The sequence below is a fragment of the Felis catus genome, chromosome E3, assembly GCF_018350175.1.
Source record: "Felis catus isolate Fca126 chromosome E3, F.catus_Fca126_mat1.0, whole genome shotgun sequence".
NCBI classification, from domain to species: Eukaryota; Metazoa; Chordata; class Mammalia; order Carnivora; family Felidae; genus Felis; species Felis catus.
The window spans coordinates 27,462,243-27,479,193 of NC_058383.1; the positions used below are offsets into that span (position 1 = coordinate 27,462,243).

A 16,951-nucleotide genomic window follows, 5' to 3' on the forward strand; every position below is an offset into this window, starting at 1 on the left:
AAGCAGAGAGAGGGAGACACAGAATCCAAAGCAGGCTCCAGGCTCTGAGCTGTCAGCACAGAGCCCGACGTGGGGCTTGAACTCACAAACTGCAAGATCATGACCTGAGCCGAAGTCGGACGCTCAACCGACTGAGCCACCTCGGTGCCCCTACACCTTAAACTTATATAGTAGTTATATGTCAATTATATCTCAAGAAAGCTGGGGAGAAACAAACAGAATTCTAGGAGAGTAGGTTACTCTTAGAAGATGCATGCTTTGGGGGTAAACATAAAATCTGCAATTTACTTTCAGATAGTTTAGAAAACTGTGTGTATATGTGTGTGAGAGAGAGTGTGTATGTGCATGTGGACAGAGAGAGAAAGGGCAGAAATTGCCAAGTGGCAATGACTTTGAATCTAAGGGGGAGGAGGTGAAGGTGGTCACTATTCTTCGAGCTCTTGTTTGGAGCCAGTCTTTTGGGGCTTAAATCTCCACTCTCCTGCTTACTAGCTGCACAATGACATTGGGCGAGTTCCGTAAACACTTGACGCCTGTATATCACCATCTTAAAGTGGGAATTATTATAGTACTTACCACACGGGACTTTTGTGAGTCTGCAATTAAGTTAATGTGCTTGGAAGCGTTCCTTGAATGAGGAAAATGTTGGTCCTATTTGGCTGTTTGTGATAGAAAGATGGATGAATGGATGGAATAACAGATCGATAGATCGACTGATAGATTGATAGACAGATACACACATGGACAGACAGGTGGCTGGATGGATACACATGCATGCTTGGATAAAAGCTACCAAAATAAACACACACATTATATAACGCCCACACCTGGAGTCCAGCATGCAAACACGGGTGTTAGACTCTGCTTTTCCCTCAGAAGTGTGCCTTGCCCCTCGTGGGAACAGAAGTGTGGCACATCAGCCACTGAGACCCAGAGCAACCGCCTGGCACCCACAGTAGAGGTGCCCTCTGCCCCCCTTCCGTCTGCCCCTTTCTCACGCACAGAGGCCACCTCCCTCCAAAGTCAGTGTCGGTACCATCTCACCGTAAGTGTTGCCCTTGTCGATACGGGAGTCTGTCTGGCCGAGGATGGAGGTGCCCTCATGGTACCATATGCAGAATAGGGCCCAGCACCTGGAGGGCATTTTAAACACATCCCGTGCCATCAGGCTGTGTTCATCACTCAGCGGATTGACCAAAAGAGGCACAGAGTCCTGCCGGCCCCGAGCCAAGCTCAGCTGGTCCATCCGGCCTGGGCATCCTGCCACAAACCTCCAGCTGACGAGTGGTCACTCTTAGGTCACCACGCACCAGTGGGGTGACCCAGTGAAGAGAAACCAGCCAGGGGTCCACAGCGGGCCCTCTGTGAATCCAGATTCGAGAGCCAAGCCACCAGGGACCTTCTAGCCAAGCTCCTTGGGAGGAGATTTTGTTTGCAGTAAGAAGAAGCCCTTTCCTTTAAACAGTCTCTCTCTCTCCACCTTGCTCAAACACTGCAGCCACGCCGAACTGACCTTCGTTCTGTTTCTCTAACACACCTGGAACTTTCTTTACTGAGGAACTCTACTCGTGCAAATCCTCTCTGGAACATTCTTTCCTCCGCGAGCCTTAACTCACATCTCCTCAGAGAAGCCATCCTGGATCACGCAACGTCAAAGGTTGCCTTTCGATTATCCTTTACCTTGAGACTGTCTTTCCCTTTCTCCGTGCCTTATCTTCCCCATTGGTAAATAAGGACAGCAGTGTGGTGGGTAGTTTCTGCTCGCCTTTTCCACACTCCTAGAGGCTCCATTGGGCTGATGGATGGTGCTCTCGTGTCCTCTGGTTGGATTCAGTCAATGAGAGGCAGGCAGAGAGGAGATCAGGCTATTTAGTCACCTGGCTCACTGCCCGGTGGGTGATGGCTCCAGCCCCCTCCCTCGGGTCCTGATTAGGATCTCAGAGTCCTTACTTCACGGAATTGCTCCCCACTGCCCACATGGTGCTGCTTCAGTGCCCATGGTGGTTGTTGGCCTCTGGGGCCTCGGGTCCCCTGCCCGTAGCCCCACCTACACCTTGTAAATATCCCCTTTCCTGACCTCCCTGCAGTTACCCCCCGGGGGTGCCACCGGCTTCCTGCCCGGATTCTGACCTGTGCAGTAAGAGTACTGATCTCCCTGGGTTGTTGTGAGAATGAGCTTCAGGGCAGGACACCCAGGAAGTGCTCAGATGATTCTTGGCTCATCTTATTAGTTGTTCTTTTCCTTTCTGTCACCACATTTTGCACTTGCTTGTGTGCTAAGGGTCCACTACCTGTGTCTGTAGGTTCGGTACAGTTTGCATAAAGATGCAGAGTCCGTGTCTGTGTCTATTTCAGTCTCTGATGACCTGCTGCCTGGTGTGCAGCACGCCCCAAAAATGTCTGAAATGAATGTCTGATGAACGAATGAACAAACGAATGAGTGAAAGAGGCCTGTTTTCCACTTTTGAGGCACTTTTATATATTACGCTGAATTGTGTGATAGGGCTGGTATTAGAGTGTTTCTGTCTTATGAGGACAGAAATTTCCAAAGGTATTACCTATTACCTTATCCCCTTTGATCCTGGGTGGTTAGCCAGCTGAGAGATATCATCACCACTTTTTTTTTTTTTAATTTTTTTTTTCAACGTTTATTTATTTTTGGGACAGAGAGAGACAGAGCATGAACGGGGGAGGGGCAGAGAGAGAGGAAGACACAGAATCGGAAACAGGCTCCAGGCTCCGAGCCATCAGCCCAGAGCCTGACGCGGGGCTCGAACTCACGGACCGCGAGATCGTGACCTGGCTGAAGTCGGACACTTAACCGACTGCGCCACCCAGGCGCCCCTCATGACCACTTTTTAAAAAGTTTTTTTAAAATATTTACTTGTTTATTTTGAGAGAGAGGGAGATCAGGAGCTGGGGAGGAGCAGAGAGACAGGGAGAGAGAGAACCCCAAGTAGGCTCCACACTGTCAGCAGAGAGCCAGACATGGGGTTCGATCCCATGACTGTGAGATCATGACCTGAGCCGAAATCAAGAGTCAGATGCTTAACCGACTGAGCCCCCCAGGCACCCCGAATCACCATTTTATAGATAGCGATACAGAAAAACAAAGGGAAAGGGAGGGTGATACCACTGACTGTAAAACCTATTGTGCGCGGCCTCCGTCAGGCATTGATTTGACGGGCACAATTTCACGTGAATTTCACAATGCTTCTCATAACAACATCAATGCAGATGGAGAACCAGGGGAGGGAGGGTAGAGGACCCACCGCCCATGCTCATGCCGGCTGGTACGTGGCCGAACTAGGATCCGGTCCTGGTGGGTGTGGCTCTAAATTGTGTGCTTTGCCTGCACAGCGATTCTCCACCTATACCCTCTGGAGAATCTGTATACGTGTGCACAGGGAAAGGTATGCAAAAATATCAGGCTGGAACAGTAAAAACAAATGGTAATGATGCCAAATGTGTCTCAGTGGCAGAGAGGATAAATAAACCAGAACATTTAAGTGCTGCAATGGCACGAGGCAGTGAAACTGAATCGACTACAAGTATACATATCACCTGTAATGTGGAAGAAAACAACAAACTGAATGAAAAAAAATAAACTGTCAAAGAATGCGTTAGTAAAACACCATCTTATACCAAGTTTCAGACATCCACTAAACATTATCACGCATTGTTTAAGGATACAAATATGTAGTAGAAAGGCTCCAATCCAAGGGATTAGGAGCACCGAATTCAAAATTGCAGTCACAGGCATGGGGATGGTACTGTAGGATAGGAAGCAGGGGTCTTAGTGGTTCCCATGATGTGGTCCGCAGGCTGGGCAGACGTTTGATGTCTGTTCTATTATTTTATACGTTATTTTTCTAGAGGAAATACTTCATTTAGAAACAAGTGGCGCCTGGCCTAAGGTCACCCAGCCAGTCGAGGACGGACTGCACAAGGATCTATGCCTCCTGACTCCTAGACCAGTGCTCTCTCCCCTGCAGCAAGCTGTGCACAAAGCCGGTAATTATCCCCACTGTGCAATGTGGGCAAGAGGTGAGAGGCAGTGTTGAGTCACACTTATCTTTACTTCCCTCCCTCCCTGATTACTGCTTTACTGTCACCTTTGGCACCTTCTTTCAAGGGGTCCAGATCGCTCTATAGCCTGGATGATTTGGTTTCTGTATGGCTCAGTGCAAGAAAGAGGAACTTTTTTTCACAATCAGAAAGTCTCAAAAAAAGACGGGGGAAAAGTAAACATCCCATCAAGAAGCTGTCATGGAAGGCACTCTTGTTTGGCTGCTCAGTGGCCCTTCTGTGCTAGCAGAGAAGCAGGCCATGGTGACTACTCACTTTCCCAGCCTCCCTATGGCACAGCCAGCGACCTAATCTCCATAGAGAGAAAATATGCAGAGAGGTTTCTGGGAGATATACCCCCTGTTGGTAAAAAGGGGGAAGCTACAAGGAGAAGGCTTTCTTCTCTCTTTCTGCTTTGTATATTGGTGGGTGATGATGTGATATTTGGAGGTGTGGCAGCCAAACTGTGACCATAAGGAAAGGGCCAAGAGACTCTAGAGATGCTATTGAGTTGAGCTGGTGAGTGAGCTCTGGGATCACCTACCTCTGGATTGCCTCTTAAGCACAGCAAACAAGCAAAAGCACTATTCAATATTGTTAATATACTTTCACTCCAGAGTTCTATTACTAGCAAATACACGTACATCATGATTGTCTGGGGAGAGGGGGGATGTAGGCCTTTTATCCAGGTACAAATCATCTGGACCCATGAACTCAAAAGTCACCTGTTAAAATACATAAAGAGAAGCTTGCCACTCCTCTACATGGACCCTGCAATGGTTCCTTCTTGCTCTTTGGATAAGAATCAAATTCGTAAGCCGTCCCTCCTGGCCCGGCCTCGCCCCTGCCTGTTCCCAGGCGCACCTTGGGTTACTCTCTCCGTATGACTTACAATGTGCCAGTCACAGTAGTGATGTTGTTGTTTTGTTCTGTGTCATTTACTTTTTCCAGTTGGCCGACCCTTTCTCAACTCAGGGAGCTTGCACGGGCTTGTCCTCTGCCTGAACCGCTCTTTTCTTCTCCCTCTGCCTGGCTGATGACAAAGTGTCATTATTTGATCTCATACTACCCTGATTCCTTCCTTCCTAGCTCCATACTTCCTTAGTTTTCTATACATTTATGTCTTTTCCACCCCTGTCTCCACCAACAGAATCTGGGCTCCACGGGAGCAGATGTCGTGTTGGACTTCAGTGCCTCTCTAGCCAACGCACAATATAGGCCTCTTCCCCCAAAGCGAAGATCTGAGCACATCACCCCATCCTCAAAACTACCGAAGATAATGGATGCTCGCCAGCGTTATGAGCGTGCCTTCTCACTGCCTGTGGTTAAATCTCACGTCCTTATCCTGGCATTCAAGATCGTCTTTCATGCATCCTTTTTCTCATTCATTCAAAATATATGTACGGGGCACTGCTACATTCCAGGCACTGTTCTAGGAAAAAGCACCTTTCCTCCTGTGTCTTCTCCCCACTGGACACCAAGTCACCGGCTGTCCAAAACCTTCTCCGCTCTCACCACCTGAGCTCTCAAAACCACAGTGGGATACCATTCTTCCCATGATCTTGCTCAAACTCTTGCTTTTGCCTCCAACACCTTCCCATTCTTTGTCCACTCGGTAACTCCTTAACCAGCGTGTAAATCCTACCCTCCGTCTTGTATTCAAAAACGTGTGTTAGGCCCCTTCTGGGTGTCTCCCTGTCTCCTGCGTCCCTGGATGGAGACACCACGGGGACATCGATCGTGTGTGACTGTTCATTACCTCTATTTGATGCCCTACATAGCCGGCCCGCATGATCGGCTCAATTATGGGATGGAAAAGGGAGCCTGAACAGAAATTTACAGCCTTTTTTTTTTTTTTTTTTTTTACCTCCAAAGGCTTACAACCTCTGAGCCAAGAGTCTCCAAATACTTTTGATCAAGGACGCCCCCTTCAAAAAAAAAAGTGAACGAACACCCGGTTAGGTGACTAATTACCTATAAATTCTATGTTGAACTGTATACCTTCCAAATGACAATGCACATGCAAAAAAGAGCCACTGAAAAGCACCAGATAACAATGCAAAATGAGCAGAAGTTCTAATGTTTTCATCCAGCATCCCACCGGATCGTGTAACCTTTCCCTGTTTTAGACTGTTTTGACCTAACCTCAGAGGATCAGAGGGTAACTGTTTCTAGTTCACGCAGAATGGGTATGAGCATCTTCTGGGGAAAGGCAAGGAATCGCAGCTAGAATGACAGAGAGGTATTTTTCTCGAGGCTTCTACGTCTGTCGCTCCCCATGATCCTGGCATGTCTTTTCTCTGACTCCCTCGAATCTTGTTCCAGCCAGAGCAGGGGCCCGGCAAGCTAAAGGTTTACTTATTTTTTTTTCCCCTCCTCCTCCTGGCCTCACCCATTACCTGGGATTAAACGAGACTGAGGGGCTGGTCTGAATTCAAGAGCGGGATTTGAAGGTGCCTGGCCCTTATCTTGCTGGGGTTTCTTGTTGTACTTGGAAGAGCAACTTTTACTTCTCAAGGTGGGTGGGGGATTTCTGCGAATGTCTCATGCTTTGGAAAAAGCAAGGCTGCCAGGAGACGTGTCCAGATACTGTTTCCTTTGGTGTCACAACAGTTTTCAAAGAGCCACGCCGTCTCCTCCCCCATCCCACTCAACCAGCCAAATGAGATCCAGCTGTGTCCCAGGCCTCCCCTGTACCCTCCCCCAAGCCCCCCCCCCCCCCCCCCCCCCGCCATCCACCAGCTCTGCAGTGAGCCGCCCCTGTGGAAACTTCCCAGCCTGTGTCTCTGAGCTGACACCCGGAACCTGGCTGTGCTCATTATCCAGACCCGGGGTCTCAGCAAACTCTCTGCCAGGTGCCTCCCTTGGAGCAGCCAGGGGCTTGGGAATAAGGCCACCAGATGCCCCTCTAAGTTAACCCGCTTTCTTCCTGGGCTTGGCCCTGCGTGCCAGTTTGGGTGACCAGACAGGTTGCCTAGGCCTGTCCTAGTTTTAGCACCGAACATCTCATGTCCCCCAAACCCCCTCACTCCAAGAGCGACCAACTCAGAAATTCGCAGGACAGGATGCAAAATGAAAAGTGCAGGAATTGCTGGAAACCTTAGTAAGAATTTCAAGACTGCGATACCAGAGCATTAAGCCACATGCGGTGTCCTGATCATGGGGCCCTTGTGTGACTGTACCTGCTGCTCATGGAGCCAGCCCTGCTCCCAGGCAAACCACGACTGCTACCCTACTCCAAATACATAGATCTAGTAAAAAAAAAAAAAAAAAGTGTGGTTACCTCCACAAGGTTGTTAGTTTCTCAAAGCAACACATATCGCCGAGGCAACAGAGCTTGCCTGCCATCCTTCCATCCATGCCCTGGCCTAGGCCGGACCTTCCTGAAACACACAACCACTCCACTCCCCCGCTCAGAGCCCTTCAACGCCCTCCTGGCTGTCCAGAGTATTCGCAGATGGGAGTGACAATAAGGACACAAAAACTGCAAGGTGCGAGTAGTGACTTATCTTTGCTATACTGTTGCTTAACTATGTCCCAACATAAAACTCAGCATCAACGCCCCGTGTGCTCGTAGCTCTTATCCAATGGCGAAACCAAATTTATAAATTAAAACAAAAAAAGTCAGACTACAGAACCAGGAAACTTCAGATTAACAACATCAATTCGGTGGGTTGCTTTGCCAAAACTACAGGGCCTGTGGCGGAGGGAGTAGGGTACCACATTGAATGCTGCGATGTGGGCCCTTTGTCACTGTGTCCTGGTCCCAGGATGGCTCAGGTCTCTGGTCCCTTTCCTGAGTTTGAACAAGGTAGGATAACTTTGTTCGAATGCCGCACTCTGACACTATTAGAAACTCACTTGCAACAAAGCCACCCTTTAAGGATCGGTTCCATGTCTGCTCTTTTCCCAATAACCCATGACAGTGAAGGACATGCTAATTAGCGCTGGTGAGATCATAAATATTAATGCGGACATGGACACTGTCATTCCATTGCAACTGTAAGTGCATTCCATTGCAGGTTATAAGTGGGCCACCCAAATGATCTAAAAAATACCTATGCTAATTTTAAAATTATGGGTGAACTAGGACTAGCAATCATCAGCATTTATTGAGCAACTCCTATGTGCCAAGCACTGTTGTAAGTTCTTGCCAAATTATCATTTACTTAATCCTCACAACTCTATAGGGTAGACAGAATTATTAATGCCATATTATCAATGACAAGCCTAAGGCTCAAAGTGGTGACCTCAACTTGTCCTGAGTCATCTCACCAGAAGGTTTCTAAGAAAATCCTCAAAGTGAACTCCCGGACCGCTGATCAGGCATAAAGGACCTTGAGAGGTTCTTGGCTCTCATCTGGCATCCCTGGCCCACAGAACGAAGTTCAAACTTCTCCATTTGCCAATAAAAGACTTCTCTGTCTTGCTTGTCGACCTCCCCATCTTATCACACATCTTTAGTGCTGCTAAGGAAACTCCAAGAGGGGCATCAAGCTCTTTCACATTTCTCTGTTCTTTATGCTCAAAAGTCTTCTCTCGGCCTGGGATGTTCTTGTCCTTTCCCACCTGCAAACCTCTGTGTTCTGCAAGATGCTCAGTGTCACTTCTCTGGGATGCTGTTTCCAAATAAGGCAAGGCTGATGAGTCTCCTTTGTGTTCCCACAGTGCCAAGGTCTCAGCTTTTTTTCCCGAAGACATCATTAGCCTCCTCACAGCCCCAGCACTGGAAGCCCTCGGCGCTAAGCCAGCCAAACCCCCCTCTTTCGGAGATTTTAAACTAGATGACCCGGAGCCTAGGAATGTGGACTCAGAGGCTGTGCTATACTAACACCTTGCACGTATTTGTTCAGTGCTCATTTTGCAGCGGGCCCTGTTCTAAGCCTGTGCATATTTCACCTTATTTCAAGCCCACAGCAATCCTACAAGGCGGGTACCACTGTCTCCCTATGTTACAGGCAAGGAAGCTGGCGGGCAGAGAGAACGACGACTCCCCCACCATCGTACCAACAATGGCAGCACCAGCATGTGAACCTGGAGTCCCTGCTTTGAGCCTTGAGGCCACGCTGCCTCTTCTACTTCAGGAGAGCCAAGACTGGGGCGGCTGCTGTCATGGCAAAAGCCCGGGCAAGCTGGGAGTGCACCAGAGACTTGATGGAAGAAAAAAAAAAAAAAGGAGATGCTGGTTCATTGTGAATAGACAGGAGCAACGGCAGGACAGAACTCAAGCCCACAGAGAGAGGCAGAGAGATTCGTTTGTCCCCAACCACTGAGGCCCCAGCCACTGTTCCTAAGGACTTGCTGGACATCTTGTCTTGGAGTCAAGGGCTCCCCTCACACCTTTTCCATTGATGTGTTTTTAAAACCCGACTTAGACGGGGTGAGTTTCTTTTCTTTGCACCAGTACTAAAAAAACACAAAAACACTGGAAATCCACCAGCACGGCCCTGAGAACCAATATGCATTTTTGCTGCGCCTGAAAGGAAGCTTGCCTGTTGGCTCAGGAGGCAAGATTTGGATCATACTTACACAAACTTTTTTCGCATAAGTATATCCCATGCAATGACATTTAGAACATACTTACACTAAGAATTCATTTGTTGTTTCTCTGAAGTTCAAATTTCACTGGGTGCTCTGTATTTTATCTGGCACCCCTAATCGGGGATCGTGTGGGAACTGCAGAATCCCAGGCCTCCCGAGACCCCCAGAATCTGCATTTTAACAGTCGATTAGCATGCATATTAAAGTTTGAGAGGTCCAGCTAAAAGATGAATCCGAAGATAAATACTTAAGACAGTATAGCAGCTCCTTGGTCATCAGAAACCCAAACTCTTCCTATCTTTTTCTCTCCAACATCCCTATCTCATGGTTTCCATCCTCTGGGCCACTTCATGGTCCAAGAGAGCTTCTTGGGGTTCTCTCTACAAGTCTGGCCTCCAAATGGAAGCAAAAGGGTAAGATCAAGAGCGATTGCCCAATGACTCCACCCAAAGGCCTCCCCTCACATCTCACTAGCTGCTGCTATCTGCAAGGGAAGCTGGGACATGTAGTTTTGCAGTTGGGCCCAGGTACCTCCATGACTTAGGTGTGCATATGTGTTTGGGGGGGGGGGGGTTGTTATTGACCAAGTTGTCCAGGTTGACCAGGCGGCCCTGACCATGGCAAAGGAGCAGGGAAGGGCAACCAGACCCCTAAAATAAGATGACTTCAAAGAAAGGGGTAAGTCCTAGCTGTGTTAATTACAGTGCTCAGTTCAACAATAGGGTCCCTGAGTCTCTTCACAGAGGAGACATATTTGGGTGTGGTTTTGGCTGATGCAGGAAGCTCCCAGAGACCCAGAGACCTTAACACGATGCTTGCACTCCTGAGAACAATGGCTGATCGCAAGAGGTGTGGTTACAAAACGAGCACGGAACACTGTTGGCTGTGCCGAACCCCAAGGAAGCGGATGGTGGACTCTCACAGAACCACTGCAGCCTCTGTTGGGATTTAGGTTTTACCAAGTGGAGCATCTGTGAGCGGGGCAGAACCGGTCTTCCACAGCGACACCATGTGGCTGCGAGAAGCAATGGCAGCGGTGGGCTGAGCAGACTCCTGGCCTCTGCTCCACTGCTGAGGATGCCTGATCCCCTCCAGCCTGGATAAGCCCTGGAGGAGTAGGACCGCGGCGGAAGGTTCTAAGTGGAGTACTTAGCGTCTCACTGGTAAAGACGTGCAAGTGTTTAGATGGAAACACAAACGAGACGTGAACACGTTTGCACTCTGAGAGTGACGAGTGGAGAGAATCAACGTGGTAGTGGGGATGATGGTGAAGGAGGTATTTTTGGTGAGGACAACTTTTCGTTGCCCATCAAATCTCACCCCTTAAGTTGGAGTAGGCCAAACCCATAGCTACTCTGGGATCTTTTCAAGCCGGATTTCTCTCATGTAATGCCAAACTGGATTGAATCAGGGTTTCTTGATGTTTGTTATACGCACCATGCCAAATACACTTCCAAAGCAAGAAGGATTTCTCTTCAAATAGCAGTTGAGCACAGCAGGCAAGTCGTGACTGGAATTAGCCTGTTCCGTGCTGCCTTATTAACAAACTGCCTCGTTTTTAAGTGGCATTCCTTTTGAGGCAATTTGCAGAAAAGTGATAAAAATGCCCTCTGCCAAATCATAACTCCTTCTAGAGGAGTACGCAATGACCCCACTTACTCTATTCTTTATGGGTGCTCCTGCAGAGACAGGCCTGGAGGGGTGAGAGACAGGTGAGATGTCTGCCTCCCGGCAAGGGAGGGAGCCCACGGAATAAGAAGCCACAGACGGCTGAGTCTGGGGGACATACTAAGAGCTGTCAATGAGAAGAGGGAGGGGGGGCTCAGTCTTTGCAGGCAAAGTGCCTGGTTAGCCAACAAACAAACAAACAAACAAACAAACAAACAAACAAACCTACCCCAGATCCCCAAACAACCAAAAACCCTTTTGTCTCTGCATATAAGGAGAATATTTAGAAGAGGGAGAAGAAGAGGGAAAAACATCAGGAAAAGAAGGGAAGGGGGAAGAGACACTGGAATGTAAAGAGCTGAAATATTAAGTGGATTGTGTAAAACCCACCCGATGGTTTCAGTGCCTGTGATTCATCGGTTACAAGTGGCTTCAATTTCCTTTGAAATCCAGATGTGTTAGAAAAGACGACGGAACGAGGGTAGGATAAAAGGGAGCCTGGGTCTGATAGTTTTTCCTGAAAACAGAGATTTGGATATTTTTGGTCACCCCCTCTGGTTTCTCAGTGCTGGCTGGATTCAACAGATGGTGGAGGACAAGTCCACTCTCTGGAGAGAAAGGGGTTTCAGAGGCTGGAACACGGAGCTCAGAGCTTCCAGTGTGAAGAGACATTGCAACCAGGCCATGTGGGAATTAAATCAGGACCTCGGCTTATTGCCACAGCTTGCCAGTGTTACTACAGCCCACGGTTGGCTCTGAGCATCTTTCTAAAACATACCAGCAACCGTGGCTTCATTTTGTGGATGCAGCTCCAGACGTTGTTTTGAAGAATGCCAGCTTTGTTCCTGACCTCCCACAGCTCACTCTTTGCAGAATTCAGATCGAATCAATGTCTTGAGGATGATCTCCATCCCCTCTCTGACCAAATCTCCCCATACATTCACTCTGCTCCAGCCACACAGACCTCTTCAGAATCCCTTGGCCGTGGCAGGCAGACAAGCACCTACCTCAGGGCCTTTGAATGCGCTGTTTTCTCTGTTTAAAACTCTTATTTCTCAAGACATCTGCTTGCCCCTCATGTCTTCAGGTCTCACCTCAAACACCACCTTCCCTGATGGCTCTCCTTAAAAGTTCTAAATAGCCCATTGCTTCCTAACTCCCGTGTCTACTTCACCAATTTTTTTTCTCCTAAGCACTTATTCCTATCTAATATGGTACACAACTTACTGGATTAATGTATGCTTTGTGTCTCTCCCAACTAGATTGAATGCTCCATGAGGACAGGCTGTTGATTTGTTCTGTTCACTGCTCAATTCCCAGTACCAAGGACAAAGCCTCCAACATGGTAGGCCCTTAATATATGTTTGTTAAATGAACTAATAAATAGATAAGAATGGGTGTTTAGGGGGGCACCCGGGTGGCTCAGTTGGTTAAGCATCTGACTTCGGCTCAGGTCATGATCTCATGGCTCGTGAGTTTAAGCCCGCGCCGGGCTCTGTGCTGACAGCTCAGGGCCTGGAGCCCACTTCAGATTCTGTGTCTCCTCTCTCTGCCCCTCACCAGCTCATGATGTCTCTCTCTCTCTCAAAAAAAAATTATATATATAGGCATTTAGGCAATTCAAAAAGATGAGAGCATAGCAGAGCCTGGAGTTAAGCAGTCAGTGGAATGCTGAGTTCACAGTGACTTGGTTTCATTTCCACAAGAAACTCAACTATATATCTGTTAGAATATGCCCACGTTGGTCTGTGAGGAAGACCCAGGGACCATGGCCAATGCTAGGACCACCCTGGGGATGGCAGAGATGCCCTTCATTGTGCCACACGTTAGCCAGAGCCCCTGATGGCTCCCCCAGGGTCATTTGCCTTGACCTTTGCATTCAAGGCCCTCCCCAGCTTAGTACCAATCAGCTTTACTTTCTGTATCTCTAATACTTTCCCATACGATGTCCATTCACACAACAAAATGTCTCATGTTTACCTTAAAAATCCATCCCAAGTTTGCATTCAACTCCATTATATAGTTTTGCTTGGTAGAATATTAAAAGAACAATTTTGTTGACAGACTCTTAAGTTTAGCTCAACTCTGTCACTTTTACTCATTGAAATGGGGTGTCAGGACATTCCACAGATTCAGGGTTTCTGTTTTCCTTCTCAGGGAGTTTCTCAGTATCTCGGGCCCTTGAATATACTAAGAACGACTGGCTTTTCTTTGGTGGCATTTGTTTAGCAACAAACAAAGTGTAATCCTGGAGCTCAGCCCCATGCAACGTCTACCATGCTGTTCAACCCACAGCACACATTGCCATATATGCCATATAATCACATTGACACAAACACAAACATAAATACACAGACATGCTGCATCAGACACATACAAGACACAAACATGAAGATGTACACACGAGTGTAGACACATATGAGGCAAGCGTCCATAAAGACATGAAATTTCTTGGTCTAAGTTCAGCTAAGCTCTCAATGCTCTGTGTAGACAATCCTGGAAGATAACATGGAAAGACACTAACAGGATCATGCTTAATGAGAAGAGGCATGGATTCTTCATCCTCGTAGGTGGCCCATTTCCTTTTTCTCTACCTAGGATTGACTGTCTTGACCCACTCAAACTTTTGGCTTGGTTTTGTACTGAAGTGACCATAGCCCAACCTTATGCTGGGTGGTTCTGATATGCCCTGACTTCGCCAAACCATTAAGTAAGTCACTCTACAGGCATTATCTTAAGACAAAGTATTTGCATTGGGGAGGTGCTACAGATAACAGTAGGAAGGGCTCTGCTTCGAGAAGCAATAAGGAATCGTAGGCAGGGAAAAGTCAAAATAGGAACACACTTACAACTCTTAATTTTTTTTTTTGATCCTTCAAACTGAGGTAAGTGTTCTGAGGGTGGAACCTGTGACAATATGAAGTCACCGTAAGGGATGTGACAAAGGAAGCTATTTCAGGGGAGTCAGGCAGGAGTGAGGAATCTCTTTGCCCTCTTGCCCTTCCAAGCCTCTTTGTATCTTCCCCCTCTTTTAGCTATTTTGGAAACAATCTCAAAAGGCTTTCTCTACTAGGTATGGAACTATTCATCCCATATCACAAGTCTGGGATATAAGGCACACACATGTCTACACACACACACATCCACAGGGCTAAAAGTTTTCAGGAAAGTTTCTTTCTTTCTTTCTTTCTTTCTTTCTTTCTTTCTTTCTTTCTTTTTAACGAAAAGCAATGTGGCAATTGATAAGCGCCATATCAATCTGGCCACGAAGTGAGAACTTTTTAAGGAAAGGAAGAATTGTTCTCATTAAGCCCTAAAACAGTATTGTTTTCCATTGACCATCTAAACCAATTTTCTCTATGTAGAATTGCTGTGTTAAAAAAAAAATTAGCTGTTGATACCATTCAATACCAATTAGATGGATTTTCCCCTCAACATAAGGTGCATTTGTAGTTTTTCTCAGTCTCATAATTAAAAAAAAGGTGATAAGCTATGTGTTCTGAATCAATTCACTTAGATTCCACTGGGGCAAAATGGAATGTATGCTGCTGAAATAAACAACAAAATCTCACTGCTCAGGACACCTAAGGTGGTAGCAATAACGATGTGTTTTTGTTCTTCACCTGAGATCCACTGACCCAAGATATCTGTGGCTAGAATTCCGGAGTCTGTGAATTGGGTGAGAACAATTTGCTTATCGGTTGTCACAAAGTTCCACCTAACACTGAGCATGTCAGTCAATGATGAATATAAAGAAAAATGACTATAATATTAGTAACATCTGTGACTTTTCACTTACAGAAATCATAGCTAAGATCAAACTACAGGCTTCTTTTGTAATGCAATGTAGTGTACTTTATGCATTTAAAAACATCATTGTAAGAAGGAGCCCATAGGTGACCTCAGGCTGCAGATGGGGTCCTTAGCACACTAAGGGTTAAAACCCCTGTTCTAGGAAACCTGGGTCAGGAGGAAGCATCAGCGTCTGGCACAGCTGGTGGTGGTACCTGAAATCCCATCAGGAAACGCCTTTGGGCCCCGAAGCCTTCCCCACTACCCAGCAAAATGCATGTCCAAATGCCCCGGGATGAAATTTTTGCTACTGTATTTAAGGTTCTCTGGAGTGGCACTGGAGGTGAGGAGGAAGGATAAAAAGATCTCCCCCATCCCTCTGCATATTTAAAAATGGTATCTTATTCTGCATCAGTAGACGGTAAACTTTGGCCCCTTCATATTCTGATAGAAAAAAACTTTAAAAATTTATTTTTAATAAAACTTCTTTTTTAGAACAGTTGTTAGGCTGTGTTTTTTTCTGATAGTGAGCCTGGATCTGACTGCCCCCCACACCTCGCCTGTGTTCCCTCATTTGTTCTCACCACCCGTTTGCGGAGACACTGTCAACGAATCCGAATCCTCGTCGGTGTTGCAATACGCCTGCTGCACCACTCCTGGAATTGGATGGTGAGAGGAAAGTCCACTCCCAACAAGGTGCCATTTCTTGAGATAAGGCTGAGAAACAAAGGAAGCACCAGCATTAGCCATTTCTCTTCTACTGAGTTGTAATTAGGCCTCGACTTTAGGCTGTGGCTCAAATACCTGACCTTTTTAAAAAAATTCCAATAGGCTCAGGTTCAGGGCAGCCGCCCACCTAAACTTCCTGCCTGGGAATGGTCATCTGCCACCTGGTGGCTGAATGGGGAATTGCACCCTTCCCTTGGCCCAGGAAGGCGATCACCCTGGAAGGGCCAGGCTGGACAAGGCTGAACCCCCATTGCCCTGACAAAGCAGGACATCAGGGAAAATCTGAGGCTGAGGCTCTGCACCTAGCACTGGGTGAGATGTCGATACCCTCAGTCTACACTGTGGACACATCTGGATGCCTTATGGAACTGTTTCCACAGTACCTCTGGCCGGGTAGATGTAATCATAGCCTCCATCAGAAGGTCATGTTAAGAGTTTTTCTGAAAAAAACTAACTTCCTGGGGAAAACATACTCAAACAGAACATAATTACAACTTGTTACATCTAAATGATCCTGGTAAGTGAGTTGCTCTTGTTATTAGGCTTTGTTTGATGCTAGGCACTGTGTTGTGCTTTGCATACAACATCTCATCTGCTTTTTTCTTTTTTAACAGCTCTGAGAGCTAGAGAGTAAATAATCCGGTGATGAAACCAAAGCTCAGTGAAGCTAAAATACTGTCCAGGTTCCCAAGGATGGTATGTGACAGAACCAGCAGTTTGGTGCAGATCTTTCTGACACCAAAGCCCCTAGCTGACTGCTATGCTATGCTGCTTCACGTACACACACACACACACACACACACACACACACACACACACACTTAAGGATGTAAAAGATCAGTATTTTACTAAACTACCCTCTATACAGGAAACATATCATCAAAGTACAAATCTAGTGCTAGTACTAGGGAGACAAGTTAGTTACAGGCAGACAGGAGAGAATAGACTACTGTTCATTACATTATGGTTGCAATGGAATTGTCAAGTGTTTGCCTTTTATTAAAAATACTGTTTTAATCGCTCTTCATCAGGGAAATACAAATCAAAACCACACTCAGATATCACCTCACGCCAGTGAGAGTGGCCAAAATGAACAAATCAGGAGACTATAGATGCTGGAGAGGATGTGGAGAAACGGGAACCCTCTTGCACT

General features: G+C 47.0%; 1 long non-coding RNA gene across 3 annotated transcripts in view; it reads right to left on the bottom strand.

Moving 5' to 3' along the window:
- The window catches only part of LOC109495264, a 251,102-nt gene that overhangs the window by 69,329 nt on the left and 164,822 nt on the right, over nt 1-16,951 (bottom strand). For all 3 annotated transcript variants that reach the window (XR_006590949.1, XR_002738891.2, XR_006590948.1), the window contains exon 3: nt 15,654-15,786. This is a non-coding gene — a long non-coding RNA (uncharacterized LOC109495264). The remainder of the gene's footprint in view (nt 1-15,653; nt 15,787-16,951) is intronic.